This window comes from Ambystoma mexicanum, chromosome 1q (assembly GCF_040938575.1).
Source record: "Ambystoma mexicanum isolate Mex_15411 chromosome 1q, UKY_AmexF1_1, whole genome shotgun sequence".
NCBI lineage: Eukaryota > Metazoa > Chordata > Amphibia > Caudata > Ambystomatidae > Ambystoma > Ambystoma mexicanum.
Window position 1 is genome coordinate 652,207,223 of NC_090922.1, and position 22,201 is coordinate 652,229,423.

Here is a 22,201-nt window from a genome sequence, read left to right on the forward strand (position 1 = left end):
CAAACTTTATGTTCTGAATAAGCTTGTTGTTACCTTTAAAAACCAATAAAAATGTAATTAAAAAAATATATATTACAAGAAAGGGAATGAGTTGGAAAAAAAACCTAATTACAGTGACCCAATGTTCAAGCCATAATATCAAGGAGTATTACTACCTGGCGAGGATCAATGAGCTTTTAACAAGCAAGATTATTTGCCCTCACCTTGTTGTTACAAGCCTGTCAAAGCCTTTTTCTGGCAAGTCGCGTCCATGTCCTGGATGCCATGGAAAGGGAGACAGGACTACGTGTAGTCCCTTCTCCCCGTTCCCTGGCGGGCATCTTTTTTGATTACTTTTTCCAATGGCTACCATGGAAAGGGAGAAGGGACTAGATGTAGTCATGCCATGGTTGCCATCTTTTTTGTTTAATTTCTTATTTGTTTTTCAATGGCACAATGGAAAGGGAGAAGGGACTAAGTACAGTTCCTTCTCCCTGTTTGGAGGCTGCCATTTATTTTTCTTTGTTTCAGTTGTGCAACGCCAAAGGCGTCACACAACTTTATAAAGTAACAATTAGTACCACGGTCTAATGGTCCGAGGTACTAATAGCAACCTTGCGGGGGGTCCGGTTATGCCCCGGAGCCAATAGTTACAGGCCTGAATGAAGCCCAGACGCAGGGTTTATTGCTTAACTAATCTATGTGAACATCATGCATTACTGGGCACAACCGTTGCTCATAAAATAACTGGTTAGACTACCAAGCTTTCAGCAAGTGTTCATATTTGTCAATTTCTTAAATGCAATTGAAATTTCGACTATGCACAGAGTTAGAAAATGAACCAATATTGCACCCTAAAGTTAAGGTGAAACCTATTAACCATAGGAAATGTGAACATTCTATAGCCAATAGCTTTTGGTCCGTATGATGGATCAGCACAAAATATTATAAACTAAAGGTTGGGCCTGGGCTGTACCAAAACCGGTAAATGTGTAAATCTGTGTTACGGTTCAAAAGATATAAAGGGTCAAAATAAGGCCTATATTTCACTGTTCCATTCATTTTCCCACAGAAAAAATGTCAATTTTCGCTCACGCATACCGCCCAAACCATGACTTGCACCAAAAGAGAATTAAGTCAGGCAGAAAGTGTTTGAAGGAAATCCTTTGTTGGTTTTGTGTAAATCCATCCAGTTATTTCTTTTTTTTATTTGGCGTAGAGCGGGGCTGCCCTTGTTCCGAAAAAGTTAGTGATATCCCTGAAAATCTGCTATTACCCAACCCAAGAATCAAGTTTGAGAATCGACGCAACTAGAAAATATTCAGATGTGGCAATCACTGTGATTGCTAGTTAGGGTTACGAGGAGTATTGTAAGTTAATTTAGGAAGCATTTGGTTTTTGGAATATAAAAAAAGATTACAGGCATTGCTTCATAAGTTCTCTTAATTTGTGCGCGAGGGGTGTTTTAGGGGGCCTTTTGTGTGATAGTGATGTTAAATGTATTAAAAAAGCTTATAATTGCTTCATTAGTTTAATGAAAAGTGCTTAGTGACAGACCGGAGGAATCCGATGCTTGTTTACTATATTTTATTTTAGGAAAAAACTATAAGTGGTTATTGCTGCGCCAAACGCGGTCACCGTTATTGTGATAAGCTATGCGTAGTCTATGAGCTTTAGCTGCTCCAGGCACCAAAAGGTTATCCAAACCTTGACATGTTAAATATATATTAAATTGGGTACACTGGATCTGGCACTAGTCTTTTGACAAGTAATATTTAGGCAGCTTGCTAAATTCCCATTTACAATAAAACAGCGATAAGCTGTGGTAATCAGTGAATGTCTTTATTGTTGGTGGTGCCCCTTAAATTTGACATGTGTTTTGACAAAGTCTCAGGTCTTTTTCAAACCTGGGCACAAGAACTATGGGGTCTCAAATTCTTCCAAGCAAAGCGTTTGGCGTGCATATTAAATTATGTGGGGCCAAATCCCCAGGTTCCAGTGACTGATGATGTAGTCCCTGTGTAACTGCGGGATCACTAGGCCTGATGGCATGCAACAATCAACTTTATTTTATTTTACTTGTGATTGGACAAGCTTTTCATGTGACTTGACTTGGTGAAATTCTCGATGCATGCCTGATGTCAGACAGCAAGAAATCTACTTGATCGTACCTGCCCCTTCTTCGTCACAGTACCTAATTAGAATTCTACCCGAACTCCTACGTACCTCTTCCTCGTGCCCATTCTGAAAATTAGTCTTGCCTATGTACCCCCAGACCCCTGTTCCTCATCACTGACCCCAGTAACTCCACCTTACTCTTCTTCGCCACAGTCTCCCATTAACTCAACCTCAGTTATTAATTGTGTATTTATTTATAAAGCACCAACAAACCTGTAGGCATCAGGGTGCATGAGATTTAGCATCAAGACACAGAACTTGACCAACAAAACCAACTAGACAAGACCCACATAAAACACAATACAACACCACTTAAAGAGGTGAGATTTCAAAGCACTTTTAAAGAACAAAATAACTTTGATTAATCTCAGATCAGACGGGCGTGAGTTTCGCAGCATTGGTGCCATGTGATCGAAAGCAGGTTTACCAGCTTGCTCTAGATGATATCTATGTTGGATCAATTGGCAAGTATTGTTTGAGCGCAATACTCTATGGTCAGGCAGGCAGTTAATGCTCTCCTTGAGATAAACAGGGGCTATACCATGCATACATTTTGATGTATCCTGCCTCCTGCAGGATCTGCCCTGGGCCAGTAACAACAAGGAGCAGGAACCAGGCTGACCCAGGTATGTAGAAAGTAGAAACACGCTTTATTGTCTTAGTTACAAGTTCAGTAATGAATATAGGAGAGAGAGATCATAAGTAGCTTCTACCCTAGTTCCCTGCCCAGCTCCAAGTCCTTAGCCGTCTCTCTTGGAATCCCCAGGTGCCCCAACACTCCAGGCTCCCCTAGCATTCCAGCACAGCTCTTACACTGACTCAGACCTCATTCATACTTATGCTGGATACAACACATCCCCCCCCTTTTTCAATCAAAAGAAAACGCACAAACTCTCAACCATGCTAGGACTAGCAACCACAAAATTACTATTGCTCCTTCCACCCTGACCTGCCACACCAGAGTCTCGGTGCCGCCACCACCAAGCACAAACCTTGCCACATGGACAAACAAAACAAAACTACAGACATCAAACCTCCTAAACTAAACACTTCCGCCAAGACTGCCACTCCTGGCCTCAGGTCTGCCACACCTGAGCACAATCCAAAAACGCCCCCAAAGAGGCTAACTAACCTGCCAAACATAGTGTAGCCACGAATCTAGTAAACTTACACAAGGCCATCACAAAAGTCCTAAACATGCCAAACAAATTTAACATTGCTTCATCCCCTCTCCCCTACAAAGAACATGAAAAAAGGAATGAAAAATATAGGAAAGTGACACACGATACAAAGATCACAAAAAACACAACCACAAAAAGGAGAATTTGTGGCTTAAAAATTGCACAGCAAAAGCTATGAAAAAAATGTTAACATGCAATTACTACCAGATGACAAAATTAGTAGTGCGTTGCACATTCGCATTTGCAAAAACCCAAAATTCAGATGTAAAAATAAACACTACCCAAGAAAGGAAAACAGTGGTGCATTTGCAAATTAATAATTTTGCAAAACCCAAAATCTCAGACACACCACAAGGATGAAAACTCGATGGTGTGAGAAGAAAACTCTGAAAAATTTGAACATTGTAATTCAAACTGAAATAAATCAGTAACCCATGCCAGTGTATATTCCACAACTTCAAATACAAATCTAACACTGACTACAAACTGTGTGCCCTCCAAATACTCTTTAAAACCAATATTTAAACTGGCGTGCAATAACTACAAATATCCTGCTCCCGCATGCACCGCCTGGCATCACAGAACTATCTAGGGAAAACCCTAAACTCAACAAAAGGAAACATCTTGCCGTGCGGTTACCTACAACGCAGACAAACTAGTGTAGCCCTGATTATGTAAACATACACTACTTGAGAAAAAAAATCTCCTTTCCCTTCCTTTCACGCACAACTGCATTGAACTCCACAACAACCTAAAGAAAAAGAAAACGGGCCCCATGCCCTTAGGTTTCCAATAATGAAACACTCTACTGTGTCCAAACTCCTTAGGGTTCTTCGTGATGGTTTTAATACTACTGCCAATACACCTGGCCAGGGTGTACCAGCCTAACCCCATTGCATGCATGCAACTCCCAATAATATACTCCCATTTTGTGCAAAATACTTCACTACAAAGGTGTACACTCCCACACGTCAACATCTACAAGCGTGAAACACCTACACGCACACCACTACAAGACACATGTGCTGCTTCTCGCACAAACACACTACAACTACACAACTCCAAATTACAGTGCGCACCATTGTGTCACAAACCCAAACTCCACTTGCGCCCACAAACGCAAACATCAACACACAGACACAACTTCAATATATGTGCAATACACAAAATGTGCACTCACCTCCCCAAAATTTACATTTCCCAAAATTCTTATTCCCCAAAGTGCACTTCAAAATTAAGTGTGAAGATGATAATGATTCCCCAAACACATATCATGAGCATTATTCACAAAATTTAGAGCGTTTCTGCATTTTAACTCCTACAAATGTGTATCAAGCTATAACTTCATTCTAAAGTATTTCATTGTGCCTTCAAAGTCCTTTATAGCTTAAGTAAAAATGTCTTGATATGATAAAAAAAAACATTGCTTTTTCCAATTCTCACAACAGCACCCAAAAACCCATACTGCACTCATACATACAACACATCCATACCAAAATGTATGTAAGTCAATAACTTAATTTCAACTTTACCACGATAAACGTGCACATTCAGTACTGATGTCGCATAACAATTCTGAAATGCATCACACCGTTTTATGTCCTCCTGTAAAACAAACGTATCAACACGTTCCTTAAATACAACGTTTTCAATACTACTCGATTCAGTCATAAATGCACTGCCGTAAGCACGTCCAACTCAGGACTTAGATGTCAACACGTGGCTTCTCCCAAAACCGCTTCAGAATAAAACTGCCATTATGCATCATTACCCACGGAGCGAATTACGCTGCAACTCTACGCACGTTGATCCTTGAATGCGGAATGTGTAGCTTCTATTTATAGCTTCCGTTATTTAAACACTCTATCACGATGCATAAATCCTTGGAAGTTACAGTAACTTATTGGCAGAAAAATCAGTTTTCAGTCATATGTCCTCATCGACAGCGAAGCTCAATAACCAATGTCATTCCAGTTCCAACACGGTTCTTAAATAAACGCCATGCTGGGCTAACTAAACTCACTCCCCTCCTGGGGACTTCCAAATGGGCAACTCCTTCTTCCTGATGAGGCATCATTACGTAAGCCCTCGAATCTAGGCATGGCCCGTAAATAAACACACTGCTCGCCTCGCAAATTCGAATGGGTGACACCTACTTCCTGATGCAGCGTCATTACGTTGGCCCACGACCTTAGGGCCTTTCTTCCAACGGTTCGGCTGGAACGCAGGGGGCTCACGTGGGCGCGCGCCACCCAGGACCCCCCAAGCACCCTTCAAAAATGCCAAATTACGTTTACATTTTTTTTTTTATGCTGCGGTGCATTCCTCCACGGACTGCAAGTTCCATGATCCTCTGCAACATCAATGGCAAATCTGCTCCTGCCAAACTTTTTTTTTTTTGCCGCTCCAGCCTCCATGTCTCCATCGGAGCCCGACATTTTACCGGCCCCACGGATGGGCTACAGGCTTCATCCACAGCCTGTTTGATGCTACAGTGACTTCTCAGTATGGCATCAACTTCACGTCGCTTTGTAATTCTCCAGCTCACCAAACCAGCGTTTCTCCCAGCTGGTGTTGCCATCAGGGCTTCTTCTCTCAGGTCTCCAGTTCCATGTTACTTTTCTCTCCACCTTCACTGGATTCTTTAGATTCTCGTTGCCAAATGATGTATCCTGCCTCCTGCAGGATCTGCCCTGGGCCAGTAACAACAAGGAGCAGGAACCAGGCTGACCCAGGTATGTACAAAGTAGAAACACGCTTTATTGTCTTAGTTACAAGTTCAGTAATGAATATAGGAGAGAGAGATCATAAGTAGCTTCTACCCTGGTTCCCTGCCCAGCTCCAAGTCCTTAACCATCTCTCTTGGAAACCCCAGGTGCCCCAACACTCCAGGCTCCCCTAGCATTCCAACACAGCTCTTACACTGACTCACACCTCATTCATACTTATGCAGGATACAACACATTTATGGACAATAGTGAGCAGCCAGAACATCCTTGACTCAACAGGGAGTGAGTGAAGGTCAGTGAAGGTCAATCCTCCTCATCACAGTCCCAAACTACCCAACCTCACTCTTCCTCGTCTTCCTTGTCACATTCTCCACTAACTCCACCTCACTCTTCTTCATCACAGCCCCCCACTAACTCCACCTTCACTCCTCTTTGTCCCCCAGTACCACTATCTCACTCTCCCTTGTCATAATCCCCATCTACCCCACCTCATTATGCCTTGTGACAATTCCCAACTACTCCGCCTCACTCTTCCTCCTGCAAGGGGGAAGAAGGACCAGGCTGACACAAAGGTGGCATATGTGTAGGCAAAGACATTTATTCAGTGAAAAAGAGAAGGGGACACTGTTATAATGTAGAAGCTAATGTTATGCGTGTTCTATATTCTATTTAGAGTGTTCACCTTGTGTTGTTCTGGAAGAGAGATTCAGAACCACACAAGGAGAAGATGGAGTCAGATTATTAATTGCTGTGAGGGACTTCCTTGCAATAAACCCAAGAAACTACTAGTTGTTTCACATCGTTATTGGTGGGACTTCTTAACAATTGGCGACGAGGAGATGTCAACCGAGGAAGTCCCTGAATGTGCGCTAAAGCAAGATTTGAACACGACGGCCCGCAAGAAATGTAACAAGCTGTTTTGGGTCATGAAACAGTGACAGCTGAAGCCACGCAAACAGAGCCTTTGTAGTAGAATATAAGGTCAGTTGAGTGAATGGACATAATGTATTGATGGGGCTCGTACTCACTGGGAGTAAGTGGAAGGCCCGGAGTGCATCATTTGAAAGCGGATGCGGGTTAGTAACAGTGCGCGAGCTCAACTGAACAAGCTCCGCGAGTGCTCGATGCGTCGGGGCGCAGCCTCTCCGTAGGAAACGCTCAACGCGGATTAGAGCAAAGCACCCTGAAGAGTGCATTACGTGCCGCCATTTTGAGTGTATATTGGCTTGACAACGAGAAACGCTACAGTGTAACGCTACGAACTGTTATACGAACGGGAAAATATACTACGCTGCAGTTACCGGAACGAGTGCTGACTAGCAGATTAAGTGCATAATGCCTGCAACAATGTTTCGACTTGCACAGAATTCCGCACAGTAAAAAATAAGAACTAAGGAAACAAAAATATAAGTGCGCATGAATATTTTTTTACATATAAATTAGCTGAGTAAAGATTACACATCATGCACGGCAACAAACAGTGAATCAAACGTGCAGCAGCATTTGTTCTACGTTGATTGCAGTGAAAGAGAGGTTTGACACGCAGATTGTTCATACAAGACAGTTTGGCATTTCAATAAGCACACATTCCATCACAGCAACAGAATAGCCATGCAGAACATTATGGCCCCAGTGAAAATCCTAGCACAACCAGGAAGTCCAATTTGCAAATGGGAGCAATGGGTGGATAACTTTCAAGTCTACTTAAGGGCAATTGGAGGGGCTAAGTTCAATGATGATTTCAAGGAGGCAACACAAGAATGAATCTGGGGATACATATGTTGCAGCATTGAGAGGACTGATATCTACATGTGAATTTACGGGAGTTGCAGACGAGTATTTGAGAGACCAAATTGTCCTGCATGTAGCTGATCCCCGGATCCAACAAAGACTATGGCAAGCAAAGAACCCAACGTTGGAACAAGCACTGGAAATAGCCAGGTCAATTGAACTTGGGGAAAAGTGCATGAAAGAAGTTCAAAGTAAGCCAGAATATGTTGACATTAAGTCAGTACAAGAGTCGGAGGGATCAAACAGAGATGAAGAGGCCTTAGTTGCAATAGTAAAGAGAATAGTCAAGTCAGATTTTGGCATGAACCCAAGGCAAAACAGAGAAACATCCTATAGGTCACAGAACAGCTGTGGTAAGTGCGGATGGTATAGGCATGCCAACCCAGAAAAAGATTGCCCGGCAAATAGGGCTGAGTGCAATAAATGTGGACAAGTAGGACACTTTGGCAAAGTTCGCCGCACTTCCAGAGGAAGGGGAAGATTCAATTCACGCTACAACGCAGCAAGGAATAGAACTCAGTTTGAAAGAGGTGCCACAAACAGTGTGAGAGCACTAGAAGAGGTTGGTGGTTCAGATGATATAGTAGCCATCACAAGTGGATTCGAAGAAGAAGTGCAGATATTGGCACTCACATCAATGGAAAGTTCTGTTGGCCCCTGGGTGTCTATGGCTATAAATGGCATCACCCTTCAAGTTATGGTTGATACTGGGCCTCCCTATACGATGGTGGACATGGAGACGTATCTGAATGTGTTAAAGAAGAAAATGGAAGATTTACACATGACCAAGGTTAGAGCAAGTGGATATGGTAAGACATCGATCAATATTGTGGGTTATACTTGGGTACATTTGGACTTTGAAGGGAGAAAGACATAATGCAGATTATATGTAGCCCAAGATGGTTTTTCAATTGTAGGCTGGTGGGAACAAGTATCATTGAAGATCAAGACACACCCAGGTGAGGATGTACCCATATTGTGTGTAACAGACAAGAGCTGTAGATTTAGCCAAGAGTTTTCCGAAGGTATTTAATGATAATATTGGTGTCCTCAAAGGTTTCAAACATCGCATAATTCTTAAGAGAGGGACAAAGCCAGTAGTTCACAAAGTAAGGAATATTCCGATTGGCACCCGAGAAGCACTACAAAAGGAATTAGAGAATTATGTTCACAAGACATCATTGAACTAATTGAGAGCTCTGAGTGGCTTTCTCCTATAGTGATTGTAAGAAAACTGGAAGGGTCAATAAGGATGTGTGTTGACTTGAGAGATCTCAATAACAGCATATGGGTAGATCGCCATCCTCTGCCTAACATTGGAGAAATGCTCACTACCATGGAGCCTGCAAATTTTTTCACTACGTTGGACATATCCTCTGCATACCATCAGGTGGTCCTGGAAGAAGAGTCTAGACACCTCACATCGTTCATAACACCCCTGGGTGCATTTAGATATAAAAGAATGCCATTTGGTTTGGCGTCGGCAGCTGCTGTATTCCAGAGACTGATGCAATATCTATTCAAGGGTCTACGAGATGTGTATTATTTTCAGGATGACATATTGGTGTCTGCCATGACTGAAGAGGATCATGATGCCAAACTACTAGGAGTGTTGCAAGTCATGCAGCAAAAAGGTCTTACTCTCAAGATTGAAAAGTGTAAAATAAAAAAAAAGGAGGTGACATACCTGTGACACTGCATAAATGCGGAGGAGATAAAGCCTAAGGAAACCCTTGTGAACACCATTCTCAAATTACCAAATCCTGTGAACAAAGATCAACTTCGGAGCTTACTAGGCCTCACAGAAGATTATTCAAAATTTGTGGATCATTATGCCGATAGGACAACTCAAATGAGAAACTTGATGAATAAAGGCACCAAATTTGAATGGTCCAATGAGTGCAAGAAGGAACTGGAGACAATCAAAATGTTAATTAATAAAGCACCTGTTCTCAAGATGTTTGATTGTAGTGCCAAGACCATGATATCTGTGGATGCTAGTAACATGAGTTTAGGAGGTGTTTTAGAACAAGTGCAAAATGGATTGGTGGTTCCAATAGCCTTCGCATCTAGAACCTTGAGAGGAGCGGAAAGGAATTATTCAAATATTGAAAAAGAGGCCCTGGCGGTGAAATGGATCCTCGAACATTTTAAAGGACTTATTTGGGGAATTCCCATTGAACTCAAGACAGATCACAAGCCACTAATACATGTCATGAATCCAAAAAACCCACATTTGACATCTCCACGCATTAGAAGGTGAATTCGGATAATTATGCAGTACAACGTAATCATAAAGTATATTCCAGGGAGAACACATGTGGTGGCAGATTGTTTTTCCCGTTTGCCTTGTATCTGTGAAGGAGAAGATTCTAGTGAGAGTGATGAGACAATGGAGGAACAAAACACTGAGTGTGTCATTGCGCAAGTACATTCTAGTTTCAATGGAGAGGAATGGATTGAAGCTACGAAGAAAGATTCAGAGCAAGAACAGTTGAGGAGAGCAGTGGTAAGTGACTGGAAGGAGATAAATAGAGACATAGGAACTTGGGAGAAGATTAAAGATGAAATTTCATGTGATGAGATATGCATCTACTGGGGAGATCGCATTATTCCGCCTGTAACTTTGAGAGAGAGAATAATGGACATTGCACATGAAGGGCATGTAGGGAGAAGTCTAATGAAGAGGAGAGTGAGAGAGGCATACTGGTGGCCCAACATGTGGGGAGATTTGGAAGCCATGGTCAAAGATTGTTCTGCGTGTGAAGTGAGTGATAAAGGAAAGATTACCAGGACGACACCATTACAACCAGTTACAGTACCTGATGCAGTTTGGACATAATTGGCTATTGACATAGCAGGCCCGTATGAGATACTATAACCACAAAAGATTTATTTCATTGTATTAGTTGACTATACGTCCAAGTGGGTGGAGTGTGGAATCATTGAAGAGTCGGTTTCAGCCAGAAAAGTAAAGACATTTCTAGAAGAAATATTCAGCAGAGAGGGTGAACCACAAGAGCTAATATCAGATAAATGGTGCCCAATTTATGTCACAAGAAATCCAAGAGTTTCTAGAAAAGAGAGCAATCCAACACAGCACGACAGCTTTATATCGCCCTATAGGAAATGGATTAGTGGAAAGAATGAATCGCTTTATAAAAGATGCAGTACAATTAGCCATTGTAAATAATTTCTCGTGGAAAGAAACTCTTAAAGAGGCATTGAATACATACAAGGTTACTCCACACTCAGTGACAGAAGTGGAACCCTTCACACTGATGAGAGGAAGAATTGCCACAAACAGACTGAGACCTGCATGGATGACTCTCAAGAGAAGCAAGAACATTGATATGGAGGAGATTGTAAAAAAAAGAAAAAAGAAACAATAAGAATATATAAAATATTATGACAAACACAAGCATGTAAAGGAAAGTAAAATTGAGAGTGGGGATTGGGTAAGAGTAAGAGAACCCAAGAGAGTCCTTAAAGGAGAATCCAAGTATCGTTCCCCACAGAGAGTGGTTACATGCCCGAAAAAATCAGTGACTCTAGAGGATGGCAACAGGTGGTCATGTGATGATGTCATATTAACAAGAATGAAAGAGCGATCTGAGAACAGTGACAATAGATACTCTTCACAAGGAACATGGAAGGTTGGACACATGGTACCTGGCAATGAAGTTGAGTGTTCACAAATACACGAGACTTTGATCAAGCGAAGAAGCCTAACCATCAAAGAAATAATGCAATCTCTATGAGACCTAGAAGAATTGTGCACAATTTCAAGAAGGATTTTATTTATTATTGAGGTTGCCAACTGTATATGAACAGTACGGCATTTATGTCTGCCATCCGAGAACCATCGAGTAATCTCCACGTGTATCCTTTACAGTTAAACAGTCACAGTATAAATCTGGATGTTACATATAGTGTTTATATGTGTTCATAGTTATATGTATATAGTTTTATAGTTGCAACCTTTATTAACACTGTGGAGGAGGAGATGTTATAATGTAGAAGCTAGCTAATGTTATGTGTGTTCTATATTCTATTTAGAGTGTTCACCTTGTGTGGTTCTGCAAGAGAGATTCAGAACCACACAAGGAGAAGATGGAGTCAGATTTTAATTGCTGTGAGGGACTTCCTTACAATAAAACCAAGAAACTACTAGTTGTTTCACATTGTTATTGGTGGGACTTCTTAACAGACACCTATCTATCTCCAGGAAGGGGGTGGGGGGGTTCACTGTCAACTAAAATATCTAAGGTGACTGTCAGGATGTCTGCCAACCCTAAAGTCCACCGTCCTGTGTCATGAAAACCTGCTTTCTGACCCTCACACTTCTCCTGGTATCTTGCTCTCAATTCAACACAACCATGGGTAATGTCTAACTTCCTCTGGTTTTCTTTTCATCAGGCTTTACACCTATAACACCCAATTCAGGTTGACTTGCCCCACTTGGTGTGCTTCCCTACCAAATACTGCCACAAGGAAGATGACTTGTATCTCTTTCTGGTATTGGGTCCCAGAACCTGGTTTCTCTTTTGCCTCTTCTTTGAACTGGCCCACTTGGTTCACTACCCTGCCAAGTACCACCACGAGGAAGATGACTCTTATCTTTATCTTTTTCTCTATCATTGGGGTCCTCAACCCTTTTCTGACGGTTAATGGCCCTGAAGCTACCACCAAAATGAGGAAGACCTCTCCGGATGCAAAAGTCACACTCTCTCACATTGGGCTCCTTGACCATTCTCTGGTGGCCAATGGTTTTGGCACTATCACTGAAACAAGGAAGATTTCCTCTTATGCACAGTTCACTTGTACTTGCTTTTAAATTAGGAGATTGGTGCATGCCCCTGTTTCTCCATGTGCAGTTGCCAGGATCCTATTGTGCCCCCACCGGTCAGCCCGCTCTCTCCCATACCTTCTGGGCTCTACGTGCCAGGCTCCAGTCTCCCCTGGGGTCTGCACTGTCCTTGTTTTGCTCTTCAGCGTCTTCCAATGGTTTCTGGGTCACTGCGGTGGCTCTGCAGCCTTTGGCTCCTTGCATTGTCTGTACCTGTTACAGACCACGCAATCTGCCTCCGCTTGGAGATTGTGCTACTCCCTCACCAGCTTCTTGTATCAGACCTGCTAGAGCTGCATCTTCTCCTCCGAGCGTGTCCCTAACTCCAGCCTGTCAAATCTACAGCACCAAACAGCTTCCATGAATACCTTTGCTCTGGGGACAGCTCGACATCATGTCAAGTCTGTCTTTGGTTTTTAAAGTTCATACAGGTATGTTTCTTCCTGGAAGGCTAGAACACTCCTCTGAATTCACAGAAGTGCTCTTCCTACATCTGTGCATCCTCTTCGTGTCAGTACCTGCCTCCCAGGTATTCTTCTTCATCTCAGTACTAGTCAGTAAATGGTACAATGTTACAATAGCAAATGGAAGTGTTAGCAAGTGAAGGTTGGCTAAAAGATGGCAAATGTATTTGGGAAGGTTAGGTTGGGGATATTGTGACTAATTCTGACCAGGTGTTCATCCTTCTCCTATGGGTGAGTCCCTCCAGATGAGATCTTCCTGCATTATACCATCCACAGGTTGACTATCTGGTAGCAGCCTCACCTCCCTGGCCTCATGAAAAGTGTCTCCCCCACAGAGATAAGTAACAACATCTGATGAATCATCAAACTCCTCACATTCCCCCACTAACTCCACCTCACTCTTCATCACAGTCCCCTAATCACAGTGCCCTCTAACTCCACCTCGCTCTTCCTTGTCACATTTCCAAACATCCCCAGCTCACTATTCCTCCTCACAGTCCCTGGCTAAGACCTCCTCATTCTTCCTCATCACAGTGCCCTACTAGCTCCACCTCTCTTCCTCATCATAGTCCCTCAAAAACTCCACCTGACTCTTCCTTGTCACAGTCCCACACCAACACCACCTCAAAATTCTTCTTCATAGACCCCCACTAACTCCACCTCACTCTTCTTTGTCACAGTTCCTCATCACAGTCCCAAACTATGTCACCTTACTCTTCCTCATCAGATCCCCCCAACTCCACCTCACTCTTCTTCATCACAATCACTCACTATCACCAGATGCCTCTTCCTCATCACAATCCTCCACTAACTACACCTGACTCTTCCTCATCATAGTCCCAACTACCCGCCTCACTCTCCCTTGTCACATTCCCCCACTATCTCCATCTCACTCTTCCTGATCACAGTCCCCATCTACCCACCTCACTCTTCCTGATCACAGTCCCCCACTAACTCCACCTCACTCTTCTTCATAACAGTCCCACAACTACACAACTTCAATGTTCCGTGTCACAGTCCTCCACTAACCCCACATTGCTCTTCCTTATCACAGTACACCATTACTAATCTCTTCTTATCTAGTGGACACACAAAAGATGAAATACTTGAGAAACCCGATGATGCATAGCTCAAGAACAGATATCAGGGTTCAAAATTGAGGGGAGCTGGGAGCTATAGCACAGTATAGCTCCTGCTTCTAGCACAGTAGAGCCTGGTCAGCTTGAAACCAACAGCGATGAGGAGCTACTTTTGGCTACTAGGGTCAACTGGTGCCTTCCAAACATGTAATAAAGAAGATTTAGAACACATCCTGATAAACACTTAAATACAATAGTTCACACAAAATGAACAAAAAGTTAAAAGGAGCATCTTTGGTAGCTTAACTATGAGGTCAGCATTTTGCAGCCCATAGGCACCCTGATGACATCACAAATGACATCACTGATATCACTTAGGGCATCATGGGTGACATCACTGGTACAGCAGATCACGCATGCAAGAAAGACTGATGCAACATTTTAAAAGTGTCTTTCTGCATATAAGGGTGGATTCAGGTGCAAAGCTTGGTTGGAGTTAGCATTTAAACATATTGTCCATTTACAACCATGGTATTCTTACACATCAGAGTTACTCTGTATTGATTGAGCATTAGCAATGGTGAGATACTCTAGCACCTTTGTGACTGTTCTAAAAACAGTCCAATTTGCAAAGAAGACATTTGAGTACTGACACTTTCAAGGATTGCATTGCACTGAACGTATTCACCTTAACAGTCCCTTAACTAAAGAGTGTTCACTGAATATATCTATACCTATATCTATATATTTGAGCATTTGCTTTATTCAGGGAAAAAACTTTAGTGGCAGGGACATTACAGGGAAAATTTAATGGAACAAACCCCCCAAAATTCACAGACAATTTAGGCAAAGCCACCCTAACTTGCTGCACCCTGTTGCACAGCATATAACCACAATGAAGGCATGACTGGTGACATCACTAATTACATCATGTATGACATCACTGATTACATCTCCCATGGCATCAGGCATAACATATATGACAAAACTGAATATATTAAAAAATGGGACTGTATAAGTGCCTTATAAATGACCAATACAATAAATAAATACAATATTTAAAGATTCTTCTCATGTTGCAGTTTATCTATTTTACTTTAATATTTAATATTATTTTACTTTAATACTTTATTACTCCTAAGAGGTATTCTTCCCTTCCTCTCCTTCCCCCAGAAGCTCACTGTCTCCCGAGCCCTGGTTCTCTCGAAGCTGGACTACTGTAACAGCCTCTATCTTAATCTGCCTGCCTCCACTCTCCGCCCTCTGCAACTCATCCAGAACAGGACTGCAAGACTTGTCCTTGGCCTCAAGCCCAGGGACCATATCTCTCCAGGACTGAAATCTCTACACTGGCTCCCTGTGGCTGCGAGGATTAAGTTCAAAACCCTGTGCATTGTCCACAAGGCCTTCTGGGGCCTGGGACCTAAATACCTTCAACTCTCTCTTCCTAAATATCTTCCTTCCCGAGCCCTTCGCTCATCTGTCTCCAACTCCCTCAGGGTCAGCCGCTTCTCGAAGCAATGAGCTGGGGGTAGATCTCTCTCCGCGGCAGGGGCCTCCCTCTGGAACAGCCTTCCTGCCTCCCTGAATTTTGAGGAGAACCATCTCCGGTTCCGGAAGCACCTCAAAACCTTCCTCTTTGCTTCTGCTTTCTCTCTCCCTCTCCCCTGCTAAATTCTTCACTGAAACTGCACTGAATCTGCAACTGGGCCACTCTCACCGACCTCGGTCATTGGCCCAGCCACTCTCCACTTGCACTGCCTCCCTGGCAACCCCTGCACTGCGGGACTGTCTCTGTATCCCTCCAGCCCCCTCTTCCCAGCACTTGTCTGCACTTACCTTGCACTTGCCACCTGCTGGCCCTATTATTTATTTGTATTCTACTTACCCTGCACTTCCCCCTCTCCCCCTTCACCTTGCACTTTTTCCCTCCCCCCTGCCCCTGCACTTGCGCGATCTAAATGACACCTGGCCTAGTAGGATCGTTGTCTGTCTTCCCCTTGTTCCCCCTCCCTGCCTCGTCGAGCCTTGAAACACTTGTGTATAGGCACGTTACAAATGCCATATCATACTTTAATATTAAGTTCTATTAATTTATAGGGGACGAACTGAAACTTCTACAAATGTAATTGCATGTTTACAAAAGTTGAATTTGTAAACCTAATTATATATATATATATATATTTCAGTGTTAAACGGCATCAAAGACGCTGTTCAAGCGAGCAGCACTCCACACAAAGAATGTTCCAGATGGTAATCACGGGCAGCCAGCAACAAACACTGCTAAACTGGTTGTATATTATAAAACAACCTTTATTTTTCGTTTGAAGCAGTTTAAAAAATCCATTAAATTCACCCAGTGAGTTTTCTTGCCAGACGGCAGCCTGACACGTTTCGCCACAACCTAGTGGCTTGTTCACAGTCACTCATCACCCACAGGAAGTTCATTTTTATAAAAAACACCACAGTGAAGACATTAAAGAGGTGACTTACAAAATTGGCATAGTGGCTAGTAGCCATTTTGGCTTGGGCTGCTAAGTCTAGTTACAAATCTCGTAAAGTTACGCCCAATTAAACCTATTTAATTTATATTGCACAAGTGAACCTTGACTTTTAGCAAACATAATGAGAGCACAATTCTTAATATTTAAATGGTAGCATTTGCAAACTGAACAATTGCATGTTACTCGATCCGTGATGTAAAAACAGAACCTAGTCGTGCATGCTGTAATATCGCTAGTATAGTGCTATGGACATAATTTAAAATGACACATTTCTACAATTCAAAAGAAAGGGATATGCTCATAAAATCCCTTTCAGACTGGTAAATTCATCACCATTAATGATTTTTAAAGTGCCAAGTGCATAAACATGGGAGAATCGCTACCCTGACCCATGGCAAGAATGGTACAATGCCTTCAAGTCGGAGAAACGTATTTTCAGGTCATAGGTAGTCAGTGCATGTATGTAGCACCATAATAATAGATATATATATATATATATACGATTAAAATTCATTTCACAGTTTCAAGACAGTGTTGTGAAAATATAAAGTGCATAGTGCATACCTAATGTATTGAAAAATATTTCAGTATACATAGATATTTTCAGGTGCAAAGATGCATTCCTATGATAGAATTAATTTCACATTTTAAAAGAACAACACTGTCATAATATAAAGTGCATAGTGCAAACGACTTGCGTTCTGTAAACTGCATTTGTATAAACGGTATTGTATAATCCAATCCTAAATTACACATTTAAAAAAAAAATGCAGAACCATACATATATATATATATATATATATATGTATATATATATATATATACATATATATATATGTGTGTGTGTAATTTTGCAGTAATAATACTTTTTAAGAATACCCATGCTCAGAATGCTTAAAATAGATCCCAATATATAGGCATTCTTTGTTTTTATACCACTTCGCTTCTCATTTACAAAACAAAGCATGTACATACTATTTTTATAATAGGCAAAACCAAACATTTAAATCTGCACATTTAAGATGTATGAAACAATCATGTTTCAACATGTTTCTATTTGTATTTATATTAATATTATATTCAAATTGTGTTATTACTGTTTTAAATTCGTATTACATTATCTTACAAATGTCTTACATATATTTGCCATAATCAGGTTCATTCTATACAATTCTATTTTCTTGCTTTTTAATAAAAGTTAATATATTAATAAAATAATCCACATGCATACTTTAATGTTCATCTTTTACCAAATACTACACATGAAAGCTTCACAAATACTGATGTCATGCATGTGTAGACATTTCATTTTGTATACAATCGTCCCATTTTTAAGAAGTATACTAAAAGCACATATTTATATATACATATTTATATATATATATATATATGGGTCCTGACAATATTGTAACATACCTAATGAGTCATCATATGTCTGATGCCATCAGCGATGTCATATGTGATGTAATTAGTGATCTCACCAGTGATATAATATCTGATATCATCACTGTTAATTATAGGATATTTATACTGTGAACTGTCACCACTGCAGTGGTCCCCGGGCAGATCTGAAAAGCGAGAGGGTTGGGTAGACTGAGCAGGAGAAAAGAGCAAGAGAGCTGTGATCTGCTGTTGGCAGATTCTGTTCAGTTTACACTGTTCTCTGAGCTTAGGTGTGTTTTCGGTTGGTAGCCTTCATGTGCTGTTGTGTGAGGCTGTGTGTGGTTTCTTTTGTTGTTGCAGTGTAGTGAAGCGTGTGCGGTTTGTTTTGCTTTAGAGGTAAGGTTGTTTTTAATTCAGAGTTTGAGAGCTGTATGAAGAGGGGTGAGTTTTTTATTAGTAGGGTTCACAGTTCTGGCAAGATGTGACACAGGCTAATCTTCACCGTGGTCATATAATTTGCAGCACGGGGTGGCAAGTTAAGGTGGCTTTGCTGGAATTGTATGCCAAATTTCAGGGTTTTTGTTGCTTAAAGTTTTCAATGTAATGTCCCTGCAACTAAAGTTGTTTCCCTAAATTTCAAAGGTGTTGTTACAATTTATTGCTCACCTTAACATCCCTGCAACTAAAGTTGTATTCCTGAATATGTATACATATATAACATTCAATATACAATTTGTGTAATATATGCAGTCAAAAACTGTAATTACTGAACCCCACAAAAGTATTCTAGGTGCTACTAGTTAGCTAAAGTGTAAGAGGTAGTAGCTGTTAGATATGGTCACTAGAATATAGTGACTTCTCATTAGAAAATGAACAGGTAATGAAGAAAACATAGTCACATTGTTTCCCAATAAAGAAAAAGTGCAGTTTTTCCACAGCCGTAGCGTCAAAACTACTGGCAGATTTGGATCAAATAACAGGTACATTTAGGAACTGGATCAAGCATGCACCCCCCCCATACCAATTACTTGTACATGCGCCATTCCATAAACGCAACACTGGAAATGTACAGACTTATTATTAAACCTTCCATAAATTAGTTATACCATTGCTATGTCTATAATTAAATATTAACTTTCTAAAGTTCATTTCTTTTCTAACTGATTTTTTTTGCATATTAACCAAACTTTGAATTCTTAGATTATAAATTCAGAGGGACCAACTCGAAACACTCAAGGTATTAAAAAAACATTACAATTGCTCAAATATAACAATACCATGATTTTGATGACCAAAAGGCAATATGGTATGTGAAGTTTTGATGTCATGTATTATGAAAAGCTGAAGTTGTAAATATCAATGAGTAATTCTCTTTTAAGATACGTTTTAGCTGAACTTGTGTAAGGTTATATGTCAACCAAATAATAAAAAAATAGATATCACAAGGAACATGGTCACATACTTTCTTTTGTATGTGATTATTTTTGATAGCACGTGTCATTTAGAAAAAATGTGTTTGTGTAATGTTATTACAGTAAGGAGAAATGTAGATTTAAATGTGAGCATTGATTATTTTCATAACACTTACTATTAAACATGTTTCTACTTCTATCGATACATATTTATTGTTTTACTACTACATATACTTATACTACGTCTGAATTAACTGAAAAAGGTTTACCAGAATCAGCTAGTTTCCCTGCACTGAAGTATTGTAATTGTTTACCAATACATGACATTCAAACCATTTGTATAATGTTACATATTTTTATTTTAAAGTTGAAAAGTACTACAAATGAATGTTCTAGATGTACTCATACCATACTTTTGTATCAGTGAATTGTTCCATGTCAGGTTTTTATTTTAAGTTCAATAAAATAAAACCTTTAGCAAAAGAGGTCAACAAAAATATTCTAACTTATTTCATCAGTAATGTCACATTTGATGTAATTTTTGTTCTCATCAGTGATATCATGTATGATGTCATCATTGTGGTCATACGTTGCGCAAAGAGGGGTCAGATAGTTAAGGTGGGATTGTTCAAAATGTCTTTCAGCCTTGGCCAGTTGCCACAGCTGAACATGTTGCATAGTTTCTTAAGGTCTCTCTAGATTTGGCCGTGGGGGAGTTCATTCCAAAGTTTTATGGCATCCTATATCCTCCTCCAAATAGCGTTTTGAGTTCTTTCATTTGCGGCTTCTCCCAGTAATATCGCAGAAATCGCTCATCAAGCAAAAAGAAAAGACAGATTTCAGAAATGGAAAGCCTCTCTGCTGCAAAGCACCAGGGCTGATAAACTGTTTTAAGGCCAATATTTTTTTAAACTGCAGTATGGATTTACCCCAAACCAGTCAAGGAAATTAAGTCAAAGCTTTGTTCCCAAATAGTTTCTTATTTGGTCCAAATCTGCTGAGTGGTTTTCGTGCAACTGCTGTTCAAAACTGTACTTTTTCACGATGGAAATGAATAAGTGTAGGCTCTTCAGTTTTTCAATTTTTTTTTCAATTTTTTACAAATTGTTCCCAAAATGTCTAGTTTGCAAGGGTCCTTGACAAACCTTTGTTTTTGAAAATGTCACCAAATACATCCAGCAAGTCAAAGGTTATTACCCCAACTTAAGCTCTCTGCTGCAAAGCACCAAGGCCGATACAAAGGTTTGAAGACGCGGGGGGAACCCCATTCTCTGTCAAATATTTAAAAAAATACTGGATGGATTGACCTAAAACCAGTTGAGGAAATTAAGTAAACACTTTGTGCCCAAATTGTTTATTACTTGGTCCAAATGTGGCAAGCGGTTTTCATGCTATCTCTATTCCATGGCTGAGGCAGCTTTTGGTGCTGCAGGGAGGATAATGGGGCAGCAGCGGGAGGATGGGGGGAGGGCACTGGGCACCAGACGGTTGAAAAGGTGGGAAGCCCCCCCCCGCCCGCTCCTCCCCTAGATCCGCCACTGCAGCAGTTCAAAAACAGCACTTTCTGTTTATGGGACACTGAATCTGAGTAGTCTGAAAACAGCATTTTTATGTTTTCTTAATACCTTTTTCATTTTCTAACAAATTGTTCCCAGAATGTCCAGATTAGTGGGGCTCTTGGCAAACATTTACTTTTGAAAATGTCTTCCAAATCCATCCAGCAAGTCAAAGGTTACTAGCCTGGCTCAGCCTCTCTCCTGTAAAAAGCACCAAAGGTTTTAAGGAGCAGTGGGCACCCCTTCTATGTCAAATATTTTAAAACCCACTAGATGGATTTACCCCAAACCAATTTAAGTCCGTTTTTTGTGCCCAAGTTGTTTCTTACTTGGTCCAACTCTGCCCAGCGGTTTTTCGTGCTACGGCTGTTCAAAAACTGCACTTTTTCTCTATGGGAAAATGAATGGGCTGAAAACTGAAACTTTGGTGTTTTTGTTTTCAATCAAAACCAAGATATTAGATGTGTGTTTTCAATCAAAATCAAGATATTAGATGTACAGACAGGTTCATGCTCACATCTAAATAATGTCAACATTCCCAACGTTCGATAATTTCTTTGCAGATTGGGCTCATGTTGCGTCACTGGCAGAGCCAGTCAATGTCACATGAGCATGTTCTGGAAACATCTTTCTTCACAGTGCTACCGTGATTAAGAACCTCGAAAAATGCTCAAGAGGTGAATAATTCCTCACTCCTTGTGAATGTCAATGGGACCTCTTATTGAGGCAGTCATGTAGTAATGTGCTCGGTGAAGAGCCGTTACTCCTAATGAGGTGGTAAAGTACCATTCAACACATACTGCTCTTTCTGAACATAGAGTAAAAACCCACACAGAGCACAGGCTGTTTTATATGCATGCCTATGTTGGTACAGAATAAAAAGGTAATCTTTTTAAGGGCATTTATGTGTGTTCTCCTACGCGTAACATTGAATATGATTCATCCAGACTCATATTCTGAGATGTGGAGGGTTTTCCTGAGCAAAGCAATGCAAAATGGTGTTCAATGCCAGGAAAAAACAATTTTGTTGAATAATAATTTGAATTCTAACTGAAGGCATACCTTTTCTTCCTTAAAGGTAATTTCCATATTTATC

At 40.9% G+C, this 22,201-nt stretch overlaps 1 protein-coding gene across 7 annotated transcripts in view; it reads right to left on the bottom strand.

Moving 5' to 3' along the window:
* The window catches only part of PTPRC (protein tyrosine phosphatase receptor type C), an 846,024-nt gene that overhangs the window by 425,730 nt on the left and 398,093 nt on the right, over positions 1-22,201 (bottom strand). The gene's annotated exons all lie outside the window — the stretch shown is intronic.